This window comes from Rattus norvegicus, chromosome 5 (assembly GCF_036323735.1).
Source record: "Rattus norvegicus strain BN/NHsdMcwi chromosome 5, GRCr8, whole genome shotgun sequence".
Taxonomy (NCBI): domain Eukaryota; kingdom Metazoa; phylum Chordata; class Mammalia; order Rodentia; family Muridae; genus Rattus; species Rattus norvegicus.
In genome coordinates, this window is record NC_086023.1 from 165,798,934 (window position 1) to 165,806,383 (window position 7,450).

At 50.6% G+C, this 7,450-nt stretch overlaps 1 long non-coding RNA gene across 6 annotated transcripts in view; it reads left to right on the plus strand.

Moving 5' to 3' along the window:
- Nucleotides 1-7,450, plus strand: part of LOC103692514 (uncharacterized) — a 59,785-nt gene that overhangs the window by 39,675 nt on the left and 12,660 nt on the right. For all 6 annotated transcript variants that reach the window (XR_010066751.1, XR_010066752.1, XR_005505129.2 and 3 more), the window contains one exon: nt 5,538-5,687. This is a non-coding gene — a long non-coding RNA (uncharacterized LOC103692514). The remainder of the gene's footprint in view (nt 1-5,537; nt 5,688-7,450) is intronic.

Consider the following 7,450-nt stretch of genomic DNA (forward strand, 5'->3'; position numbering starts at 1 on the left):
CCAAACCAGCTATAAGCAGGATGCCTGGCAGGTGGGTGCAGAACATCAGCCACAAGCTCTTGTCTATGTCCCTATTCCCCACATCCCCTAGGATAGGGGATTCTGTCCTCACTGAATCCAGTGGGTTTGGTGTGGGTTTTGTTTGATTTTTTAATTTGCATTGCAAATGTTTCTCTCTTCCCCTTCTTAAAAGTTACTGCTTTGATATTTTTTAGACCTAGTACTGCAGATATTTAAACTAAAAGCCCCGAGGTGGTATAAAAAAAATACAAAAGGTCTTGCAGGTGTGTGTGTGTGTTTGTGTGTGTGTGTGTGTGTGTGTGTGTTCATGTGTGTGTGTGGGTATGTATATGGGTGTGGTGTGTGTATAATGTATATGTATCAATGTATTCATGTGTGTGGGTATGGGTGTATGTATGTAGTGTGTGTGTTTGTGTGTATTCCTCTATGTGTATGTGTGTGTGGTGTATATGTGTGTAGAGTGTGTGTGGTATGTGTGTGTGTGTGTAGTGTGTGTTCATGTGTGTGGGGGTGTGTTTATGGGTGCATATGTGGTGTATGTGTGTATATGTGTGTGTATGGATGTGTGTATGTAGTGTGTATGTATTCATGTGTGTGTGGTATGTGTGTATGGGTGTATGTGTGTGGTGTGTGTGTAGTGTATGTGTATTTGTATATTCATGTGTGTGGTCGGGGTGGGGGTTTGGGAGTGGGGGTGTGTGGTGTTAGGAGCCCAGTGTTAGTTGACTGTTTGAACCACACTCATCCTTAGTCTTGACTTTGTCCTTTTTTTTTTTTTTTTTCTTTTTCTTTTTTCTTTTTTCCGGAGCTGGGGAACCGAACCCAGGGCCTTGTGCTTGCTAGGCAAGCGCTCTACCACTGAGCTAAATCCCCAACCCCGACTTTGTCCTTTTTAAAGTTATGGCTTTGGTTTCATTTCTTGTGGGTATGTGTGTTGTGTATTTGCACATGTGTGCACACATACCTAGGTGAGCTTGTAGTGTCCTGAGAGGGTCTTTAAGTGTCCTCTCCATCCTCTCCTCTCCCTCTCCCTTGAGCCTGAAGCCCTCTATCAGCCAGCACACCCCAGGGAGCTTCCCATCTCCATCCTGGACAACGCCAACATTGTTATGATGTTTTTTTACTGTTTTTTTTTTTTTTTTTTTTTTTTTTCCGGAGCTGGGGACCGAACTCAGGGCCTTGCGCTTGCTAGGCAAGCGCTCTACCACTGAGCTAAATCCCCAACCCCTGTTTTGATGTTTTGTGACACGGTTTCCCTGTGTAGCCCTGGCTGTCCTAGAAATAGACCAGGCTGGCCTTGACCTCACTAAGATCCGTCTGCCTCTGCCTCCCAAATGCTGGGACTAAAGGCGTGCTCCCTCCCAGGCTTGATCCTAATCTTAATGTTGAGCTTCCTCAGATGGTCACCTCATCTTGTGACATTATCAATTAAGACGGACAAGGAATGACAGCAGGTAAGACAGCCACACCCACTCTACCGTGTAAAGGCAGCTGTGCTCACTGCCATCCCATCGGCACAACCCGTGAGTGATCCTGAGTTCTGGATCCTGAGTTCACACTGGTCCCCACAGTCACAGAAGCTGCAGAAGCTTCTACCCCAACCTCAAGTGAACAAACCCCTAAGCTCCCATTCCAGGAGTCAGGGCCCCACACGCTGGGCTAGCCCTCCACCACTGAGGAGTCGTTTGTTTTTATTTTCTGTATGCATGCATGTGTATGTAGTTACATGTTTACATGTGTGTGAGCATGTGCATGCGCGGGTGCCTATGCGTGTGGAAGCCATCCTCAATGGCTCTTCCATCATACTCAACAGGCAGGGATTCTCAATCAACCTCAGAGCTCACTGATATCATCCAGTTAGTCTTGAGAGCCGGCTTTCTCTAGGTTGAGAACCTTGGTCTCTACTTCTGAGCTGGAATTGCAGGTGTCCTGCCGTGTCCTCCTGATATTTATATGGGTTTCAGAGATCCGAACCCCAGTCCCTGAGCTTGCTCTGCACATGCTCTAACCATCGAGTCAGGGTCTCCCTAAGTCATCCCTCCTCTGGCCCGAGTCCCGGGTAGCTAGGATTAGACAGGTCCGTATTATCTTCCTGGTCAGAGGATCGGTTCTTGAGAACTTGCTGGAGGACAGCAGCAGCTCAGGATGTCCTGAGAGTCCAGTTGGCTCCCTCCTGGTGCTCTCTGTGCTCTGGACAGAAGGCCCCCCTCAGGGCTAGAACCCAGATTCAGTAGCCGTTCGAGGATCAGGTTCCTCTGTATTTGGTCCCGTCTGTTTTAATTTTAGGTGTGAGCCCCAGCTCTCCTGTGGGAGCCCCTACTTTGACATCTGCTAAAGACTTTGCTGTCCCTCAAAAACCATTTAGGACCTGGGGATGTAATCCCATAGGTCATCCTTTTTTCTTTCCTTTTGGTGATGGTGGTGGTGGCGGTGGTGGTGGTGGTGGTGGTGATGATGATGTCGATGTCATCTCTCTCTGTAGCCCTGGGTCGCCTAGAACTCTCAATGTAGACAAGGCAGACACCCACCTTTTCTCCCAGCGATGATGTAAGCCGCCATGCCCATCATCCAAGGTCATGCTGGAGTGTGTAACTAATTCCAGCTATAGCTGGAGACTGTCTCTCCACATGAGTTGTAAGCTCATTGCCAGAGCAGAACGCTTGCCTGGCATCATATACAAGGCCCTGGGTTCAGCCCCTAGGACTTTAGAGAAACCCCAGTACAGCAGCATTTCATTCTTTTGAAGATACTCATAAGCCACATCGTCCCACACTGAATTAGGGTGGGGCTGGGGGCAAGCCTCCCCTGCCTCTGTCATCCCCCCGCCTCACTCTCTCACCCTCCCTCCCTCCCTCCCTTCCCTCCTCTCCAAAGCTCCTAGAAATGCACCCAGACAACATTCTCATAGGCCTAATTATTGTACCAAGGCGAACACTTCTACTTCTCCTCAAATGCACGTAAATTAACTTATATCTGTGGAATGATCTAGAAGCACATAGTCTGGGTGTGGGTTAGCCCCCAGTAGGCTTCTCATTCCCTGAAGCCTGGCCCAGGCTTCAGCATCTCTCGAGACAGCTTGACCCATCTTGGGATGAATCATTCCTTTCTGGTCTCCCTCTCAGAGTGGCCAGGAAGTTCAGATGAGGAGGGTTACTCATTCCCAAACACCCTATCCACCCATATCCAAGGCTTTGTGCTCTGGGCTCATGAAAAGCCAAGGGGTGTGTGTGTGTGTGTGTGTGTGTGTGTGTGTGTGTGTGTGTGTGTGTGTGTATGTGCTCGAGTGCCCTCACAAGCTTTAGAATATGACCAGGTTGATCGATCGAGTGAAATAGCACACAATGAACAAGCATTTATTGAGCGCCTTAACGCAGGCAGGCGAGCATAGCAGCCGTTACCTTATCTAACGCTGTATCAATGTTCTCAAGTCCCCGATGTCCCTGTTCTGAGTTGTGTGACTCAGTGTGGCTCAGAGAAGGAGCCAAAATGGATGAGAGGGTACCTAGAACCTAGGGCCACAAGATTGGCGGGATCCACCGCCAGCGTCACCGTTCTCCTCGTGGTGGTTGGGGAACTTTTCCGTCGCTGTGTGTCAGATTAGCACAAACGCGGTGGCTTTAAGAATGCATTCTTGTCAACTCTCTCCTGGGTCAGGAGTCCTAGCCCAGTTTCCCTGGGTCCTGTTCAGGGCTGTCACCGAGGTCTTAGCCAGCGTCACCTGGGAACAGGTGAAGGTCACTCAGTTGCTTTGCAAATTCATATGTTCGGTTGTACCTCCCAGTGCTGACCGGAGGTCTTCCTTCTGCTCCTGGAGGCCTCTGATCTGGCTCTCGAAACCCAGCGGCTCATTTCTGTGAAGTGACCGGGAAAAGGTCTTTAGCACCCATTTTCCAACAAGGGAGGGAATTGTTTTGAGACAAGAGCTGGCTAAACTCAGATTCAACCCGGCTGCTTCAGACTCCTGACTCCTGAGTGTTGACGTCACAGGCATCTGCCACCATGCCCCGCAGGCAGCGGCCATTGTTTTATCTTAGGAGTGCTGAGAGTCAAACCTTGGACACACTGAGTAAACACTCTACCTTAGAGCTGCATTTCCAGCCCCAAAGACAGTCATCTATGCTGTGGCAGTGTGGGCTAGCACCCAGCTTCCGTGCCGTGTTCTGTGGGGTTAGAAGGAATCCAAACATCTACTGTATAATGATGTTTTTGTGTTTTGTGTGTCAGTACTGTGCTGGGGGCTCACACAGCATAACTATGTCACCACTGCATCGAGCAGAGGCAACAGGGGAGAAGATGGAGTACCCCTGTCAAAACAGGATGGGTGGCTTTACTCCTTGTGGGTGGGGAACACCCTGGAGTATACGTCAGGAATAGACAGGCAAAGGGAACAATATTCATGCATACAGACAAGGCAGAACCCCGAGGGCGCCGTGATGCCTTGGGTAGGTAGAGCACACAGTGGTCACTGTTACTGAAATTTCCCTTGTGTCTCAAAACAGATGAAGGGGTTTGGGTGTGGCAGCCCATGCCTATAACCTGAGCAGTTGGGTGTTTTGTTTTTTTTTTGTTTTTTGTTTTTTGTTTTTTTTTCCCCCCGGAGCTGGGGACCAAACTAGGCAAGCGCTCTACCACTAAGCTAAATCCCCAACCCCTGCAGTTGGGTGTTTTAAGCAGGAGAATTGCTGCAAATGCAAATTCAAGGTCAGCCTAGAGTACATGATGAGTTCAGGCCAGCCTGGGCTGCAGAATATGAACACTGTCTCCAAAAAGGAGGTGAGGGGTGGAGGTGGTGGTATAGCTAAGCTTGTAGCGGGCTTGCCCAGAACCACACAAACCAGGTGTGGTGGTACACGCTTGTAATCCCAGGATGAGGAGGGAAATGGGGAGGTCAGAAGTCAAGGTCATCCTTAGCTATACATCAAGTTTGAGGCCAGCTTGGGCTCCGTGAGACCGTATCTCCAAAAAGCCAAACAAAAACATGGCAGAAAATTCTGCCAGGCTAAAGACAAAGTCACCTCTTCTCCCTGAGCCAGACTGAGCATGAGTCATCCGACTCTGGCCTGGTCAACGTGTAGGCTCAGCCATGGGCCACAAGAGCTTTTCACACATGCCCACATACGTTCTGAAGTAGGTCCATTGCTTCCGCTGATCCGCTGTGTGAATGTGATTTCTGCAGACCTCGCCTTCCCTTCCGTGTGGCTGCCTGAGCCACTGAGAGTCAACGCTTCTGTCCCTAGTCGTGTTGGCACTGAGTGTGAACTGCAGTCCGATGAAGTGGAGTTCACCTCTAGTGTCAGGGTGAGAGGCGTGGTCAGCTGACAATGGGGCCCGCTTTCACTCCTCAGGCAGGCGTGTTAACGTGATTGTGGTGTTTCCTTACGCTGCCTTTCAGCTGACTGCAGAGTCGGGAACGGTGAAGTGAGTGTTTGTCTAAGAAGGGGAACGGGAGCACCGTCATAGTAGCTGACCAGAGATTCTTACCCTGCCTTACACTCCCCTTCTCTTCTTGGTTTCAGGAGTGCGTCCAGACAAACAACTTGACGGAGGAAAGCAAGAGAAATGTATTCGCTCGCAGTTCTGCAAGCCAAAAGTTTGAAACACAGCAGCGTCCACCCGTCTGTTGTCTCTGTGAAGGGATCCCGCCCCAGCTTCCGAAGTCTGCCTGGGTTCGTAGATGCATTCCCTCCCAACCTATGCCGTGTGCCTGCCTCACATCTGCCTCAATCTGCCTGTTTGCTGGGATGCTTGTTGCTGGATAGACTTCCACTGGTCCAGGATGGCCATCTCAGGAGAGCTTTAAAGATTCACCTATACAGGCCCCAGGGTCTTTGGGGATGATTATTTTTGTTGTTGGTGGTGGTGTGTCTATTTATCTTTTATTTTATGTATGTGGGTGTTTTTATCTGTATGTATGGCTGAGTACCATGTGTGTGAAGTTGCTGTGGGAGCTAGAAGAGGGTGTCAGATCTCCCGGGACTAAAGTCACAGGTGGTTGTGAGCTGCCATGTGGGTGCTGGGGATCAAACCCGGGTCCTCTGCTCTCGCAGCTGTGTGCTTAACTGTACGCCATCTCTCTAGCCTCCTATACTATGCCATCTGGATATGACACTTTTATGTCTGTATCATTGCGTTTCTTGATTTGTCATCGGTGTTGGGAGGAATAAAAGCCCCTCCCCTCCTGATGACCTGTCCCTCGGATCAGCCTCCTGGCTCCGAGTGCCTGGGCAGGTGGACAACTGTGAGAAAAATCTATGTATTTACCCATACTAGTTATGGAGAACTGAGCAGAGGAGGGAGGCCCGACCTCCCTCGGTGCCTCCCTGAAGCAGCAGCAGCAGCAGCATTGAAAGCACGAGATCTGAAATTCGGGTGAAGAGGGCATGTTGGGTTTGGAACATGGCAGCAAGCCGGACACTTGTCAACAAGGGTAGGTCAGGAACGCCATCTTCCTGTGCAGCGAGAGCAGACTAGGTGTGAGGAGGTACCAAGCTCACAAGGGCCTGGTGGGCAGAGCACGGTAGCAGCATGTCACTGCCCTTGTCACCAACCTCGGAGGCGAGAAGAGTAGCTAGACAGATCTCACAAGTCTTTCCTGCGTCTTGGTGGCTGGACATTTAAGCCATTGGGGACTGGTTAACTTAATTCCTGAGTCCCAACTCATGCCTGCCTGCCTGCCTGCCTGGGGGACTGCAGCCTCTCTGATTTGCCTGCACCACAAAAGGGAACTTCGGGGCCTGCTGCCAGGGCTTGGTGGAGACCAGGGCTTTCCCCACTCAGACCTTCTGCTCGAGGTTCTTGATTTGAGGCTCAGGCAGTGGTGACAGCTGCTTGGTGGCCAAGGATGTAGAGATCCTGAGTAGCCCTCCAGCCCCACCCCCATCTCCTGGGTGTCCTTCTGTGGAGTATAGACTTCTACTCCTGTAGTTAGGTCTGAGCTTAGCCAGAGAGGAGGGACTCTGCTCTAGACACTGCCTCTCATCCCTTCTGACCACTGGGCCTCTCAAAGTCCTATTGAGGGGCCATTTTCTGGGATCCGATGACCAGGATCAACGATGCATGTTTTCTCAGCCAAAACGCTTGTGGGGATTTTCCTAAGCAAGTGAGGCCCTAGTCCCAGGATGGTCGGAACAGCTATGGGATAGTTCGCCCTTGTCGTTCTATTTCATTTTATTTTTAACGTGCGAGGGTGTGGGCGTTTTGCCTACGTGTATGTCTGGGCACCCATCGGCATGCAGGGTCCACGGAGTCCAGGAAGGGACTTCAGATCCACTGGATCTAGAGTGACAGACAGTTGCGAGTCACCAGCTGAATGCTGGCAGTCAAACCCAGGCCCTCTGGGAGGGCATCCGGTGCTCCTAACCACTGAGCCATCTCTCCAGCCTCTCCTCATTGGTTGTCTCTGCCACCCTCTGATGTCCTGTTAATAGAA